This window comes from Canis aureus, chromosome 21 (assembly GCF_053574225.1).
Source record: "Canis aureus isolate CA01 chromosome 21, VMU_Caureus_v.1.0, whole genome shotgun sequence".
NCBI classification, from domain to species: Eukaryota; Metazoa; Chordata; class Mammalia; order Carnivora; family Canidae; genus Canis; species Canis aureus.
Genome location: NC_135631.1, coordinates 46,146,130 through 46,164,403, shown reverse-complemented (window position 1 = coordinate 46,164,403; position 18,274 = coordinate 46,146,130). Strand labels below are relative to the sequence as shown.

Below are 18,274 nucleotides of genomic sequence, written 5' to 3'. Positions count from 1 at the left end.
TACATACAGATTAATATGCTGTCCTATGAATTGTGAGGCTACCCAGGGCATTTCAGTAGTTAAGTGTTAGGTAAGATGCCTCCAAAGTCCTGCAAATGGGTTATTTAAGAGAGAGCTTGACTGCATAGACAGATCTAAGCCTGGCAGCCCGATGATGAGGAGCTCTTGCTCTGGCAGATGGCTGGGGAAAAGGGATTCCGAGTCTGAGGTCCTTGATAACAGCATCTCATTACTTGAGATTAAACTCTAAGGATTAAAACTTCTTAGTGTCTCCCCATTGCTGTTCTTGGCTGGGACAGGCCTGAGGAAGAGGCGTGTGTGTATGTGTGTGTGTGTGTGTGTGTGTGTGTGGTGGGGGGACACATTCTGATATAGTTTTCATGACCAGGCCTGTAAATAACATGAAAAGAAGAGTACCATGTTGAATAGTTGAAGGCAAATTTTATTCTAAATTCTTTTTGAATAATAGCAAATCCTCAAGACATCTCTAGAATTAAGTATTTTTGTCAATTATTTAGTAAGTGCCTAATTTGCTCTTGCTAGGGAAGAAAATTACATGTTGTTCCTAAATTATTAAACAATATTTTGATGGCATTGACAGAGCAAGTAGCAAGGTATTGACCGGTTACCCTGCTATAGGAAAACTCTAGCAAAGCTCTAGGTGAAATTGAAGAGAAAAAAAGTCATTAACTCTTGTGAACGACATCGGCAAAGTCTGATGGAAAGTCAGACATAAAGTTCATTGTCCTTTATTGGACAAAGTAGAAAAACCCACAAACAAATTATTCTAAGAAATGCCTAAATGAACTTAGAAACCAAAATCTGATTACTGTTCCAAGTTCCACTGTCCTGGCTTCTTCAGGGAAATTTAGTTGGGTGGTAAGGTTTTATTCAAGTTTTTCTTTATGGGATTTCATAATCCAGCCTTCTTTGCCTTTTAAATTAATCTCTAAATCCTTCTCAACACCTAGCATGGTGAATAGATGAATGATCTTTCTGGAAAGGTTCTCCTAAGTTTGTCTTTCTTGTTGCATCTTCTAAGGAGGATGAGTTTGGGGAGAAGAGAAAGAGAAAAATTGAGATTAATTCTAAATCCTGAAATTAACTGTCTCTTGACTCAGTGAATTGCTCCAGCAGTTTGGTTTGGACTGCTGGATGCATCATCAAGTTGCTCTCCTCTGGAACCTTCAGGAACCTTCAGAGTTCAATGAATAAGGAAATAGGATCTTTTGGGAGAATTTTTGACTGGAAGACTGGATCCTCCTTTGTACTGCAGGGCAGACATAAGCATTGCCTAGACACAGTCTATAAAAATCAAAGAAGGTTTATTTAGGAAAAAGGAAAAAGGTGATTTATTTAAGAAAAAGGTGATTCTTTTACAGAACAACTACCGAGTGCCTGTAATGTGTTCAGTACTTGTGTCACTGGCTTTCACATCAACTCTGTGAGATGATTATTATTTCAACCTCACTTGCTGAGGAAGTTGGAACTTCAAGAGACCCCATAACTTGTTCAAACTTTCACAGGTGGGGAGAGGAATGGCAGATGGTTGGGGGAGCTTGGATTTGAAACCATTATCTTTAACGTCCACTCACACCACGTGACCTTAGAAGTGCCTACTGAGAGAAGTGGTCACTCCACTGGAGGAGCTCACTGTATAGTTGGAAAGATGTGGAGAAGGGCTCAAAGTATGGTGGGGCGGGCAGGGGCGTTAGGATGTATTGAGCATCTACCATGAAGCAGTGTTCAAGTCTATTCTTTTTTTTTTTTATAGATTTTATTTATTTATTCATGAGAGACACAGAGAGAGAGAGAGAGAGAGAGAGGCAGAGACACAGGCAGAGGAAGAAGCAGGCTCCATGCCGGGTCTCCAGGATCACGCCCTGGCCTGAAGGCGGGCACTAAACCTCTAAGCCACCCAGGGATTCCCCTCAAGTCTATTCTTTTTGAATCAAGACCTTTCAGATGGCTAAAGGGCCCGGAAGTTGGGCTAAGCAAGCTTAAGAAATTTTCCAAGGGTCTTCCCATCAGCTCTGGATCCCAGTTCAGTTTGATTCCAAATGTTGCGCCTCTCTAGCGCTTCACACTTCCACTTCCAGAAAAGGCCTCCACAAAATATTGTCAGGGAGCAATGTGTCCGTGGGATGGAAGGAAGGGAAAGGACACTGTAAGCTAATTAGAAAAGGTAGAACAATCTGAGCCAAAATAAAGGTTGGAAAGATGTGCCAGGAATGGGACAACATGGAATTCAGGGCTGACGTCAGTGGCGTACTTGGCTTTGCTAGCTGAGAGAGCATCGTAGCGTGTGTGTGTGTGTGTGTGTGTGTGTGTGCGCGCGCGCGCGCGGAGTGATGGGTGCACCCGCAGTGGGCTCTGTGCTAGCTGAACTGCATGGCTCTTTGGGGGCTTCCCTGACCCCAGGCATCCGAGTGTGGCCCCAACAAAGAGAAAGTGGTGGGTGGATGGGTTGTCCTCAGGAGTTTGGGGCTTCCTGCTATACTGTGCGCCCCCTTTAGAGGTTGCACCTTTGTAACCCATTATGAAACAACGTTCCAGACTAGAAGACGGACCCACATACATCAGTGACTTTTTCAGAGGACATCGAGGGATGTTACTTAAGAGTAGGCCAGGGCTTTCTTCCGAAACATCTATTCACCGTGCTAGTCATAAAACTTTCATTCCTACTACACGGTTTAAGAAGAATAACTAAGAATTTGTTCCTTTAGAATGATTACGGAAAGACTTTTGACTTAGTCGTGGATATATTTTGAATATCTTCTTTCCCTTTCGACATTGTTTCAAGACTGGTTTGGTTTAGTAGAAACAAAGGATAGGGGCACTGTTACTTGGGCTGTCAGCAAATATTACCGGTCAACTGAGAATTTTGGCATCAAGTTACCTTAGAGCTGACAAAGTCAGAGGGGATCGAATCGTTGTTTATGTTTTAAAATATTTTATTTATTTATTCATGAGACAGGCAGAGACACAAGCAGAGGGAGAAGCAGGCTCCATGCAGGGAGCCCGATGAGGGACTCGATCCCCAGACCCAGGGATCACACCCTGGGCTGAAGGCAGATGTTCAACTGCTGAGCACCCCCCCCGCCCCCCCCCCAGGCATCCCGAGTAATTAAAATCCATGCAAAAGGGTACTCTGCTCACTGAGATTACCGGGTACCAGAACATCCTGGGGTCTAATGGGACTTTTCTTCTTCCCAGTTGCAGGCAAGGGCGAGGAAACTTTCTTGCAGAACTTTGTTTCATCATCTAGTTTGTGTATTCAGTTTTGGGATAATCCACACTTAAAGAAAAAGAGCGGAGACCCATGCTATCAGAGTCGTACCCTGGGGCCACTAATTCGGGTGCTCTCGCAAATGGAGGTGTGGAGAGGAGCTGCCTCCTGCGGGGCCGGGTGCCTGCACCTGCTCTCCTCTCAAGCCCTCCCCTCGGAAAGCGAGCACTGTGCGCACGAGCCAGGTCCAGGGGGCAAGCTGTTAGGTGGGGTAACAGGGTGCTCTTGGGGCGTCCACAGCAATCCTGAAGCTCTTCTTCTTGAAATGCAGGTTTCAAGGCCGTCTCCTGCCACCTCTCCTTCTCCTGAGCAGGAGGCTTCTGATGAAGTCACTGTGGGTGATAAGGCTGAGACCTCGCAGGTCCCCTCCTGCTCCTGCAGGGACTGTTCCTTGCTGCCAGGCTGTTGGCTGTGTGGCCGCTGCCTTCGGCTTTGGTGTCTGTAGGGAAGAAGGAGGCGAGCTTCACCTTGGCAGCAAAGTGAGAGCAAACATCCCGGGTCGTGCCCCCCTCCACCCTCGGCCACTCATTCAGCGTGCTTGACACCGTGAGCGGCCACAGTGCGGGCTCGGGGCACATGGCAAAGTAGATTATGATGTCCCTTTGCACCGGGGGATGAGCCTGTGTCTTGGTGGCTTCAGTGGAGATGCTCTGGAAGCTTCAGTGGAGATGCTCTGAAGCAGGCCTGCAGGGCATGTCTGCGCGGGCACCGGCTCTTCCCTTCCTCAGCCCCTCCCGTTCCCAAAAGTTTACCATGAGGGTCGCAACTGTCCATTCAGGTAGCAAGTGTCACTGCTTTTCCTTGGGCTTGGATTCTAAGAACAACATAAATTTAAAGCTTAAAAGACCCTTCATTTAACACAATTCTTAATGAGTGATTTAATTTCCTTGGTAGTTAGATGTTTAGAAGACTGCCTAGGGCCGCCTGTGGGGCTCAGCGGTTGAGCATCTGCCTTGGCTCAGGGTGTGACCCTGGGGTCCCAGGATCGAGTCCCATGTTGGGCTCCCTGCGTGGAGCCTGCTTTTCCATCTGCCTGTGTCTCGGCCTCTCTCTCTCTCTCTCTCATGAATAAATAAACAAATAAAATTTAAAATAAAAAAAAAACACTTCCTAAAATATGAGCACTGCATCTCATAAAGGGAAGTGCACAACCAGATTCAGTATTGTGTATCTTTGGACAATCAGATGGACATTTAAAGGGAAACTTCTTTACCCGGACAGAATCAGCTGCAATGTGTTAAACTCTTTTAAATGTGTCCCTTTTCTTTTTTTGCCAACAGAGTTGTAAATAAAAACCATCCTACATCAAAAACCTAGCCGGGAATTTGTGCTGTGTTGCCCAGCACAATGGAAAGCACGGTCATTTGAAGACAGCCCCTTGTCCCTTGCGTTGGTTTTTGCAATGATGAGCTCATGGAGGAGATGCAAAAGTGGGGATTCAGGTGCATGTCTTTTAGGGGAGATGGAAAGTTGAGAGGGTTGGGCATCCTGATCCTTGGCCCTGGAACTCCAAGGTTGGCAAGATTTCTGTCTCTGAGTGAAACAGAGCCCCTTGCTTTCAAGGATTCTCAGTGGTGACCAGTATGGCCCGAAGAACAGGAGGGTGTCCCAGAACCTTTGCTCTGTCAAAGCTCCTAGAGCCTTTTTAGCACCCTGGAGATGGAGAGATATTTCTAGTGATGAGTGATGGTCTCAGAATCAGATTTAATTTGATTGGAAGGAAATAAAGCGAGTGATATTTACATATATTAGAGTCTGTGGAAGGACATTCATCCTGGCCACAGATTTAAGGGCACAAGCCAGGAGAAGCCCCAGAGGCCAGTGACATTAGCACAAACGAAGAGTTGGAACTTGCCTGTTGGAAAAGTTTTTAGCTGAAGGAAACCTAACAGACAGGAGAGGGAAGAGTGTTACTTTATATGTGACAAAGACATTACATTGTCATTAATATTGCAGGTCACTGCTTTTGGGGGGAAATCTTTGTTTTATTTTAAGATTCTTAGTAGGGTTTATTCTGAGGCTTAGAAAACTCAGGAGAGTCAGGCCTTCCAGACAAATGCATTCGCCTTGACGAAACACATTTGCAATAGCTCTCCAACAATGGCCTGGAGACTACTCCCAATTCACATTGGACTTAAAAAAAAATATATATTTTTTACCCTGTTTTGAAAATGGACCAGGTTTGGGGCACTAATTCACACAGCTACCACACCCACTCTTTCTGCCCAGAGAGTGAAGAGAATGAACGGGTCAATCAGCTGACATATTTCCATCCAATTTCAAGGATAGAATGTGTTCATTTTCTGACTAATGGCATGTCATTTTGCAGAAGCCTTTGGTTGTGAATTAATCCTGGAATCAAAACAGATTTTCCGGGGAGCAATCTTCCATCAAGTATTGATTTTTTTACACTCATGGAGTCTGTACTCCCTAATTTAACCTGACAATGATTCTGCACAATGGCCTGGGAGCACCTCGGCAGCTCACTGAAGGAACTTTTACTGTCTTTTCTTTCTGCAAAGTAGAAGGGAAAAAACCCACACCAGCTAGCCCAGTCAGTCACTGGGGGGCATTTATGACTTGATACTTTACTTCTGGCGATTTGGAATGGGCAGAAAGCTGCCTTCTAACTTTTAAAGAAGTGCTGGGAGAGAGAGAGCTTTGCCTTGCTGAGACTGTTCAAAGGAACATTTCTTTTTTAAACTGCCAATATAAAAGAAATCTTTAATATATCGTTCAGCCATGGCCAACGTTTTCAAATGATGCCATCTTGCTGTGCCCACTAAACATGAGAAAATGAGGAAGGATTTTCCGAAGAGAGGCTTTTGCCTCTGAATTTCAATAAACTTTGCTGTTCTTTTTCCCTCCTCTATTTTCTCAAAGGTGCTTTCGGATTCCTATACTGCTTGGTTCCTTTTAGATTCTTGTGAACTCAGCAAAGATGCTTGAGCTGTGCTAGGTTCAAAAAGGGGCCTTACCAAATTGAATATTACAGAGCTTCCTACTTCAAGGAGCTTAGGATTTGGGAAGTGTGGATAAAACAGGCACATTCCACCTATGGCAGAGACTATAAACTATGAGAGACATGGACATGGGCCCCTGGGATGTTGGAAATTTGAGGAAGATTGGGAAGTATTTTGTGGGAGAGAAGACATTTGAGTTGGGTCTTGAAAGATGGTGTGTCACAGACTGTTAATAAATGTTTCCTTGAATGTCTAGGTGCCTCCCATCGTCCCAGCTTCCCTTGCATGTGGGTTGGGACCATGTGACCAGTTCTGACCAACAGACTATGAGTAGAAGAGACACGAGTCACTCTTATGAGGGGACAATTGTTCCCTCCTCCATCTACTCTCTTCCCCGCCATAGTGACTGGATAGAGAACAGTCTTGCTCTCCAAAACAAAGACCTGTATGAGCAAAGCTTAAACTTATATCATAAACCACTAAGAAATCAGGGTTTTATTTGATTTCACAGCACGGGTTAGCCAAACTAATACAGATGAGTAGAAAGGACTCTTTAGTGAGAAGTGATGTCAAAATCCAGAGTGATGTAATTAAGAAGGTTTATTCACGGATAAGAATTTTGATGGACTCCTGCTCTGAGCTCATAAAAAGTAAGTGCTTAAGTAGCTCATAGAAACCAGTGGCAGGTTTTAAGTGAAGTAGAATTATCTTATTCTTACTGAGATTTTTTTTTTTGGAAGAGGACACGTTTATTACAGATGGAAAATATAATCAATAAACTGAATAATGCATTAAGCAGTATTGGAGAGCCCTGAGTCATGGGTATCCTAATAGATTAGTGTGGTTTGGAAGTCATATCCCCTGCATTCAACATCTTCAACCTGAATGAGCATAAAATTATCATTAGTGCATGAATTTAACAGGTACCAGAGTGACAGAAGAAATGAAGTAGAATTTTGACCCTTGAAAAACTTAGTCTGGTTGTGGAAGCAAGATTCCAAGCAGTGTGATGAAAGAAGGAAGTGAAGAGTGCTCAGCATGGGGAATAGCAGGTCAGAGAGGGCTTTCTGGAAGCTGAGAGCTGCGTCCTGGAGGAAGAAAGTTAAAGATTGGTGGGAAGGAGGTGAACAGATAGTACCACCGGAGTGAGTAAAGGATTGAATGGCCTAGAACCCATGGAGAATTTGTGTGAAAGCAATCTCAAATACCCTAATCAAAGAAGAAGGAGGCGATCTAAATAAGAGAATAGTGGGAAATTCTCTCTTCCTAACTTTTCCTTAATATTAGTCGTTTCTCACTGGCTTGGCCTTTCCATGAAATGTGACACATAGTTGGCCATGACGATGCTACACTTTGAAGAGTGGCCATCTTGCCTCTTAGATTTGAGCCTTTTTTCTTCCTCCCAAATTGGTTGTTATTGTCTATGGCAGCCATAAAATTACTCCATTAGGCCAAATACACAACCTAAAGAAACCAAGAGGTTGGCTTCACCAACACATTGTACTTCTTTCTGGTGCTGTGAACCTCATGAGCCTTAGTTTCTATATATGCAAAGAGAGAATTAAATTAAATGAGATAATTTATATAAAGCATTTAGTAAAGTCTTGGCTTAGGGTAGATTTGTAATAATTGGTAACACTGTGTTACCAATTTTAATTATTGCTCATCTATTTGTGTTCATCATTAAATCAGAATGCATTTGTGGCAGCAGCCCGGGTGGCTCAGCAGGTTAGTGCTGTCTTCGGCCCAGGGGCCTGATCCTGGGGACCCAGGATTGAGTCCCACATCAGGCTTCCTGCATGGAACCTGCTTTGTCCCTCTGCCTGTGTCTCTGCCTCTCTTTCTCTCTCTCTCTCTCTCTCTCTCTCTCGATCTGTGTGTGTGTGTCTCTCATGAATAAATAAATTAAAAAAATCTTAAAAAAAAAGAATGCATTTGTGATCCTAGAGAAAGCTCTTTTGGTTGATGATAAAAAATGAAAATGGACTTTCTCTTAAAACTATTTCAGCTCATGTTTACGTGCCCTACTGGAAATCCACATTTCCAAACTGTTGAGAACAAAGCTATTATTATTAATTATGGCTTTTAGCAATTCATTTTTTTTCCTTTCTTATATCATCAAAGAAGCTGCTTCCATATGTTCCACAAATGAGAAATAAATATACTAATTCATGTTTAATAATTTTTGGAAAATTCTCAATTTTCAAAAATGGGCAAGATACATCAGCTATTATGTTGGAACTTCTTGGAGCTTTTGACTTCCTGTCTTATTGCCCTCGGAGTGGGAGACTGTCCAGCTCTTTCACCTGTGCTTTGGCCTATAATGGGAGAAAGCTACAGTTACTATGACTGAGACTCCTGCCTTTTTTGTTTCACTTTAGCCACACAATGTTCAATTAAAAAAGAATAGATCAAATGTTATTTGAACAAGCCAACAGTATAGAATGAGTTTTGAGGAGGTTAAACTACAGGTTGTAACAGATGGTCATATAAAATCCCTTGTGTTTGAAACAGTGATTGAAGTGGCACATTTCAACAGCTCTACACAGATGTTGTTTTAAGGAAGAACTCTTTTTCTCTTCCCTACAAATTAAAGGAAACTTCCACTCAGTTGAAAGAATGCCACTTTTTTATTCCTTTTAAATTTTTTTTTAAAATCAAAGTGGGTTTGTACATTAGTGAGGCACTTTAACCACCTTCACTGTGCACTGTGCATCCCAAAGTGCTTTATTATACCCAACTGCCATGTGGAGACAAATAGCACTTTTCATAACTGTAAATTTCAAACTTTCTCCCTTTTAAAAACATATCAGTGATTCTTTTGCAATAAAGATATTTAGATTTGAGTGAAACCACTTTTTGATTCTCAAAAGATGGTAACAGTTTATTATATTGGTGGTTTGAGCAATGTTTTGGAATCAATCGCCAAAGCATCAAGAACAGCTAATTATTCCTCTGAGCCTACACGGTGGGAGTCGTTTGCAGGGCTGTACGCACTGGTTATTATGATCTGATTTCTTTTCCCCTGACTCCCAGGCATGAGTGATTGTCAGAGAACACATATGATATGTAATCTTCATTGCCCATGTAGACCTCCATGCTGAGAAATTTTAGAAGCCTCTGGAAGTTGGAGAAGTTTTGCTCTTTGTTTCCAGTAGAATGGATGGGGACCTTACACAAATGATTCTGAGGCTGGTGGCCCATGTCTTGGATGAGAAGCAAGTCAAAAATGAGGAGTATGCAACAAATATGATATGGGGGAGAGATTTAGGGCATGGACTATTAGCCAGATAGGCATGGGTTTAATTTCTACTGCTGATACTTTCTGGGTAACTTTTTTTATTTAAAGATTTTATTTATTTATTCATGAGACACACACACACACACACACACACACACACACACACAGAGGCAGAGACACAGGCAGAGGGATAAGCAGGCTCTATGCAGGGAGCCCAATGTGGGACTCAATCCCAGGACCCCAGGACCACACCCTGAGCTAAGGCAGATGCTCAATTGCTGAGCCACCCAGGCCTCCCTTTCTTTGGTAATTCATTTAAACTTCTTAAGCTTTATTTTTCTTATCTTTATGGAGAATGGAGGTAATAAAACCTCTTTTGTTGTCATAAAATCAAATACCCACAACCCATGCATGTGCATATGCACACACATGTGTGCACACATACACATAATTTTTCTGTGAAATACTAGCTCAGCTCCTGGCAGAAAGTTAATAAGTAACAGTTATTATTCTTAGTAAATTTAACAAACTTTGCCAAAACTTCTATTGTGGCACACGAAAGGAGGCATTATAGGGTGCTTGGGTGGCTCGGTAAGTTAAGTGTCTGACTCTTGATTTTGGCACAGGTCATGATCTCAGGGTTGTGAGATGGAGCCCCGATGATCTCTGCACTGGGCACGGAGTCTCTTTAAGATTCTCTCTCCCTCTTCCCCTTTCCACCTCTACCTCTGTCTCATGGATGCATGAGTGCGCTCTCTCCTTCTCTCAAAAAACTTAAAAAAAAAAAAAGAGGCATTATTCAAAATGCAAAATCCAGAGAGATATGATTGCCTAAGATCTAGTTGCTGGTTAAAGTGAGATGAAGAAGAACTGACTTTCAGTTCCAGTTGGCCAGTGTCCTTCTGCAGGCGTCAAGGTTTGCCTCTCCTATCTGGTATTTAGGACAGAGATGCGACTCTGAACATCTGTGTGAAGTTCCCCTCATTGGTTATCGGTAGTATCCTGTTGCATTTAGATTGCTGAATAAAACCAGGTAGGAAAAAACCATGCTATTCTGTATTAAAGTCTGGAATCAGTTGGATTGTGTGCATTTTCAATGAGTATAATCTCCTTGGCAGAGGAATGAGTGAAAGGTTTAAGTTTGGGTTTCAAGATCTTAAAAGCCATTGAAAGAACATCAATACATAGAGCTGATTTACACGGTTTAGAAAAAAAAATGAAAAAAAAAAAAGAAAGCTTAGTACTTTATTCTGATTTGGCTATTTGTTTTTATCATTTGAAAAGAACTTTAAACTGCAGTTGTTTCCTTTCTTTAAAATAGCCTCAGGGTCTGTTTTGTTCACTTTAAAAGATTAACCTGTGCTCACTAAGTGATACTTAATGATTCTTTGAAATAATGAGATTTAAAATCCCATACAAAATATATGTAGTCACACAACAGTACCAAACATTAAAAAAATTTTGTGGAGGTTTACATCAGAACAAAGAGAGCCATGAGCCCATAAAATACACTTTATGAAAGCAAAACAGAACAGACCAAAAGACCTGGTTTTCAGGTTTTCAATATATATATATAAAGCTCTATAGTAATTACACAATAAAACATCTTGTAGTTGGCATACCCCTAAGATGTTTGCATTTGACTTTGGGGATTTTGGATCCTGTCTTATCAAATAAAATTTTCCTAACAAAATTTGGTTGACTTGAGCAAAATTTCTGACGTGCAATGGGAAAATAAGAACCTCAAACAGAAAGCAAATCGTCTTCGTGGATTTAATTGCCATTGACAGAGAAAGGCCATTGGGCTGGAAAGATAATCATCGTTCAGCCAAAAGGCATGATACAGTCTGAAATTAAGGAAAAAATTCTATTAAGTTAAAATAGCTGGAAGATGGAATTTAATAAAATATTTAATTTAAATGATTTGCCTTATATTTTATTTTATTTTATTTTGGTCAGTGAACTTTCTCACTGCAAATGTGACATGTATGGCTAAATATCACATGTCTAGGCCAGGTATAAAGTGATATTTATTGATACATGTCAATCTTGAGAGAAAAAATAATGGACCCACTGCTTTTAAGTTTATTGCATTTCCATACCAAGCCAAGTTTCCCCGCCCCCATGGCTTAAGAAGAATCCTAGTTTATTTTACATCCAGGCCCAGGGAAGACATTTTGACCCAACAGTTCACTCATAAAGAGATTCAGACATGATCACAGCAAAGGAGGGGCTCCTGGGTGGCTCAGTGATTGAGTGTCTGCCTTTGGATCCTGGGGTCCCGGGGTCCTGGATCCAGTCCCACATCTGACTCCCTGCATGGAGCCTGCTTCTCCCTCTGCCTATGTCTCTGCCTCTCTCTGTGCATCTCTCATGGATAGATAAATAAATAATCTTAAAAAAAAATCACAGCAAGGAGAACTCCCTCCCTTCCTGAGTTGGACCTCAGCTCAGATGGAGGCCTCGGTCCCTTCTACACTGAAGCTGCCACCATGGCTTGGTTTCCTATTTGTGGAGCTGCTGTAGTTCTTCTGTTTCCCATGTTGCTTCTTCTCATTTTGCTTCCTTTGTAAATGCCCTCACCTGGTCTACCCCTGCTGCAGGCCACTTTCTCCCAGCCCTCACCCTCATGCTGGAGGCTATGGCAGCTATGGCTTTTCCAGGTGGGCCACGTGATTGAAATACAATCAGGTCTTGATGTGGACATGGCTGGAATCTGAGTGAGCTTTCCCTCCCTCCCCAGAGTCTGAGCCTCTGTACTGAAGACAAGACTGCATCTCCTGTATCCATATTCATGGATCTGAATGAAGTCCGTGGGCTAATATTTGCTTGACTATGAAGTCTTTCTCCAATCTCTTTTCTCCAAGAGACATTAAGTCTCCATAGTTAGGGGAGTCATTAATTCATCTACTTGTTTATTTATTTATTCATCTTGTTTTTCTTAGGGGCCACACACTTGCACCTGTGCCTGGAAATACAAAGATTATTGAGAAGAACCATTGTTAAGGGAAGACAGTTGTGCTTTAGACTGAGGTGGGATTTTCTTTCAAAGTTTCCCCAAGATCAGGCCCAGGGTGCAGGCGCCCTAGACTCAGACCTGCTCACTTGACTTCTGTTCTTTCTCATCAACACTGTCCCCAACCCTTGATGGATGCTTTAGCCTGTTGCCTCTCTCTTACTCTCTCTCTCTCTCTCTCTTTCTCTTATTTCTATCATTCCTGTTGCAGGAATGCAGGCCCAGAGTTTGCTTTGTATTTGGAGATGTGGTAAGAAATCATGGAAGACTGTATCTCAGGGCCTGTATGTTCTCTGTGGGGTAGGAGGTTAATGCAGTGGCCAGAGGCAGGGTAAGAACTAAGGAAAGTAGTCAGGTGTCACCGAGGTCACGCTAGCTCTGCATCTCCTTTTTCTTAGGCACGGTGGCCCTCAAAAAGCCCCACAAGTGTTTCAGGGGTTGCCAGAGAACCTTTTTTTTTTTTTTTTTTTAAAGATTTTATTTATTCATGAGAGACACGGAGAGAGGAGCAGAGACATAGGCAGAGGGAGAAGCAGGCTCCATGCAGGAAGCCTAATGTGGGACTCGATCCCAGGACCCTGGAATCATGACCTGAGCCGAAGGCAGCCTCTCAGCTGCTGAGTCACTGGTGTCCCAGGCTAGAGCATCTTTTTTTATGCTCAGAGGTATGTCCATTCCACTGTGTCAGGGTTTCCACAGTGCTCGCAGGCACTGTGGGTTTCTACTAGTGGCCCCAGCTGCTGCGCAGCCAGGGACCGAGGTCACTCCTCTGACTCTTAGTGGCTTCTCTGGGCTGTGGTCCTGCCCACTGCTTCTTCTGACTTGGTAGTTTCCTACTCTGGCCCCTCCAAGTGAGCTCTGTGAGCATGCTCCAGAGCTGTGTTACTAAGGGCTTCATGGGTTCTAATATGAAACCCCCCAGCTCTTTCCATTTTTACTTCTTTCTCTCTTGTATACAGACAAGTCCTCAAGGGCTGGCTTAAGCATACATCAGAATGAGAGCCACCTTGCTGTTCTCAAAATCCCTAGTATGCTCCACTGACTAAGGCTCTGTTACTGGTTAACATCACTGTGCTGTAAATAAATTCAGTCTTCAAGGCATCTTCAGATAGCATCCTCTCCCACCCTACCCCATTAATAAGTCTCGAGCCCTGAGTTGTCATGTCCAGACCTCAGACAACCCTCTCTTCATAGCTCCCCATGATGTCCACGCAGCCCAGAATGTGACAGCAGGAAACTAAGACTTAACTTAAAATCCATGCCAAGAAAGTTTTACAACAGCTGCCTAGAAGCTGGAGAATGTACCAGGATCAGAAAAGTTATGAAACTGCTGAAAGTTACAAAATTCCACTCATTTCTCCATGGAGACTAGCGACCTTTGATTGAAGTGGGAGCTTCTAGCATCTGTAATTTTTCCAGCAGTGTTGGGCAGCTCAGGGAGGAAAGAGAGGTTTGAATTGGATCAGGGTTGAGGATGAGCAGGGCTGGTAAGGCGTGGTGATCCAGAGCGTGAGGGGACTGAGAAAGTTCGTAAAATCGTCTTTGGGATGATGGATTGGGAAGCTCAGCTGGGTGGAGCCAAGAAGGAAGGGGAATCTAGGGAATTGGTAGAGTCATTTGTTTAGCAAGCATTTATTGATCCCTGATGATGGGCCAGGCAGGTACAGGCATAAGTGCTGGGATAACTGCCCTTGAGGACTTTATAGGCTAGTTGGGAGGTATTATATGGTGTAGCATGTTACCTGCTACAACAGTCTGGAATGCATAGGAGTACAATAGAACTTTATTTTGGAAAATTGGCTGGAGGAAATCCTATCTCCATGGAGACCAGGTAGGAAAGAAGGAGTTAGCCAGAGAGAGGAAAATGTGCTCTCAGGCAGATGGACCAGCTTGGATGAAGGTGGAGGGGAGAAAGAGGATGGGGCATGAAGGAATGTAGAGGAGTCATGACAGATTCGGCTGAGAGGTCCGCGGGGAGCTGCATCAGGCAGGGGGTCATGTGGCCTCGTAGGATGCTTGCAGGGTTATCTACTCAGCCTGGTCCCTTCCCTTCCACCTGGACCCCCAGTAAACTGCCAGCAAGGGGAGGGCCCAAAATCCAAGTCTGTGTGATGCTGACTGTGCTTCCCTCGTCATAGCTGATCCAACCACTGGGATCACAGTTCAGCATATTCACAGAGGAGCATAGAAGGCTGGTGGAAGGAGAGAGAGAGAGAGAGAGAGAGAGATACCGAGAGAGGGGGAGGGGAGATTTATTGAGTAGCCAGCTTCCAGGTTTTCCAAGAGGTTGTAATAAACAACAAAGCTGTGTCTGTGTAATTAATTCCCCCTTTTTGAGCCCAGTCTAGGACAAGTGGGTAACTGTTTATTGCAACCAAAGGAGCTTTGGAGGGACACCTGGGTGGCTCAGTGATTGAGCATCTGCTTTGGCTCAGGTCGTGATCCTGGAGTCCTGGGATAGAGTCCCACATCGGGCTCCCCGCAGGGAGCCTGCTTCTCCCTCTGCCTGTATCTCTGCCTCTCTCTGTGTGTCTCTCATGAATAAATAAATAAAATCTTTAAACAAAACAAAACAACAAAAACAAACAAAAGAAACAAAGGAGCTTTGGACTAGGCTCACCAGGGAGAGAATATAAATGAGAGGAATGGGCCCCAGGCAGAACTCTGGAACAGCAATAAGGGTAATGTTGTTTTAGTTTTAAATAGTCACAGACTTTTCTAATCTAGGCTGTGGTTTCCTTGGCTGTACAAGTACAACTTCATGGCTTACTGAGTGCAGGGGTCAGCAAACTATGGCCGGTGGGCCACATCCAAGCCACAACTTATTTTCATAAACAAAGTTTTAATGAAACAGAGACACCCATTCATTCACATGTTGTCTACAGCTGCTTTGACCCTATAACCACGGAGTCACATAGTTATAAGGGAGACAATATGGCCTGCAAGACCTAATCTATTTCCTGTATGTCCCTTTAAAAAAGTTTGCTGACCCTTGATCTCTTTGATTCCTCTTAGTTCTGGGATCCACGCCCACAAACCTTTTCTAGACACACTTTTTAGATTTTTCGTAATTCTTTGAATTCTTGTTCCCCCTCCAGTATGGATGGAAGATCCACACTTTGTCTCTGTTGACTGAGATGTTCTTTCCATAGAAGGATTTTCTGGGCATCACACTCTTGGTGAATCTTTCCTCAGAGATGCTTTAACCCATTCAAAGGTTTTAACAATCATTCACAGTGGTGGTCTTGACTTGACCCTTATGAGATAAGGGTGGGTAATATCAGACCTTCTCCATTTTATCTTTTCCCAGGTGGTGTTGAATGGCTTTCTTCTTTCAGCCTACAAGCCTCTGAATTTCCAGATTTTCTTTTCTGTCTCATTCATACTTGCACACCTGCCAACACTTTTCTGAACTCGTCCTTTTCTTGTGCTACCTTGTCAACAGCAGCCAACAACAGCTACCACGTCTACTAATGCTCTGTCTTCTAATCATCTCTCTAGATCTGTTAGTTTATTTACCTTCCAAGTAATCTGAGGTGACAGTTTTACCCATTTGTCACCACTTTTTTTCATGCTGTGTATTGTCTTCCTCACCTCCAATAACTGATTCCTCAACACACTAATTACTTATTACCCAATGCAACATATAAGTTACTTCTAGGTACTATTGAAACCTATCTGTTAAATGCCACCAGGAAAACTCCTATAGTCAAACAAAATTCACTTCTTTGCATAGTAGGGGCACCGTAGGTGAGTGGCTTGGGAAGACAAGTCAAGAGAGACTTGCTATAGGACTTGAATTTGTGCAGGGTGATGGCAGGGAGAATTTAAGGAACCTCCTAGGAGGTTTAAAGAAGTGAGGGCTCATTCGAGATTGGGTGCTTTCAGGAATTGGGGAGCAGTTCAGTGATTGATAATCTCAATAATTTTTATCTAGGAGATGAGGGGCACAAAGTGAGGCTAAGGTTGTCACTGGTAAGGAAGTAGTGATTATTCTTGGGGAGTAGTCCTGAGGCCTGTCCATGAGGACATCCAGGATATCCAGGAAGGACATTGGGACCAAAACCAAAGAAAAGAGCTGGTGATGAACAGCTCTTGCTCAGGACCGAGGAAACTTTTTTTGATCTCTGAGCCAACCTTGTTTGGATGACCTTCAGCACACGGCATAAAATGTGCCTTTAAATGTGCATTAAAAAAAAGGAACAAAAACTCTTGAGTGGCAAAAGGAAGCCTTTGGGACAAGGAACATCTACCTCTTTATGTTGCTTAATGTTACTGTCATAGAGGTGCCCAGAGACCTTGGCAGTGAGTGCATGTCTATAAATCTTAAAAATCAATCAACTGATCAATATGTAAGGAGGGCTGGTAGATGTGCCCACTTAAAGCACTAAATGCCTGGTCCAAGTTGGCCTTTCTCATTTTCGAGGAGACTTTGATAAACAGGGGATATGCAAAAGATCATAAAGATGACCCTTGTTTCTCTCTCTCCTTCCTACTCTTTTCAAAATCATGCATTTTGAAGTCAGCTGGGATCGAGGGAATTGAATATGCACATTTTGAAGAAAAGGAACCACTGGAGCATCTATAAATACTGAGGAATAATAACGGAAGGAAAAAGGACAAGTTATTGACTGTCGTTAAAAGTACAGCAAAGAATAATGGGCCTCTTCGGAATGAGGATGACTTTTCAGTTATGATGGATCCAACTTCTAACACTGAGGAGTGGGGAGTGGAGCGAGGTCTGCAGACAGAGGCCCCTCTCTGGCATTCAGAGCCAAGCAGATGAAAACTGAAAGAGCAAAAAAGTACAACCAACAGTATTGCCTCTACCAGGGGCTTTCCATGGCTCCATAGGTTTGTTTATTCAGCCCCAAGATCTAGAATTTTGTTTCTCTTTGTAAATGTTGTGTTGACTCACTTAGATTCCTTCATTTCTTCCCTCCCCTGCCCTCCAGTGCCTGTAGTTGTCTCTTAAAAATTTTATCGTGTGAGTCCAGTTTGCTTTTCTCTTCATGTTGATCCTTTTGGTACACTGAATGCGTACCCATGTTCCTCATTCTGGTGCCTTTCCTTGCAACTGTCTCCTGCTGGTGTGGATGCTAGGCGATTTGAACACAGTAACGCCCTAGAAAGAAATTTTTCTCTTACTCACTTTCTTAGCTCATGTTGCTTATTGCTATTCTTTGCAAAGCTCATGACTAAGAACAGTTGGTCAGTCATATTGTCTTTGTGCAGAAAGGATTTGAAGAAAAATATGTGGCTCCATTTATGCTGGAAAAATATGTGGCTCCATTTATGCTGGGATACCTGAACAAACACACTAGCATTTATATACAAAAAACAAAGCCAACAAAAACTAGACTATCCCTTGCCATAGCCTCCTTATTTTACCACTTACTGCCAAAGATCAAAAGTGTCTGAGCTTCTCTTTGGGAACTGCCCTTGCAGCATATTTATAAACCACATCAGAAAAGTGGTCTCATTACTTATTAATGACATCTTTCTATTTGACCTAAAATTATATTACCTAACATTGTCACCCATCTTATTTAGCTCAGTCTGCCTCATATCGCTTTATTTACAGGGTGATATCTGAGTGATAAAGTATTTGACAACACAGGTCATTCAGAAGAGATGCTGATTATGACCAGCAGTTTTACCTGCAGTGGTATATTTCCTCTGAATAGCAACTCTGCTCTCTGCTATTCCAAAACGCTTTTTTGAAATAAAAATAACCTATTTATGGTGTACTTTGACATTTGTTT

At 42.9% G+C, this 18,274-nt stretch overlaps 1 long non-coding RNA gene across 1 annotated transcript in view; it reads left to right on the top strand.

Annotated features, from left to right (window-relative positions):
• LOC144293025 (uncharacterized) overlaps nucleotides 1–18,274 on the top strand; it is a 22,726-nt gene extending 4,452 nt beyond the window's left edge. Inside the window, exons 2-3 of the long non-coding RNA XR_013360465.1 lie at nucleotides 17,032–17,363; nucleotides 18,094–18,274. This is a non-coding gene — a long non-coding RNA (uncharacterized LOC144293025). The remainder of the gene's footprint in view (nucleotides 1–17,031; nucleotides 17,364–18,093) is intronic.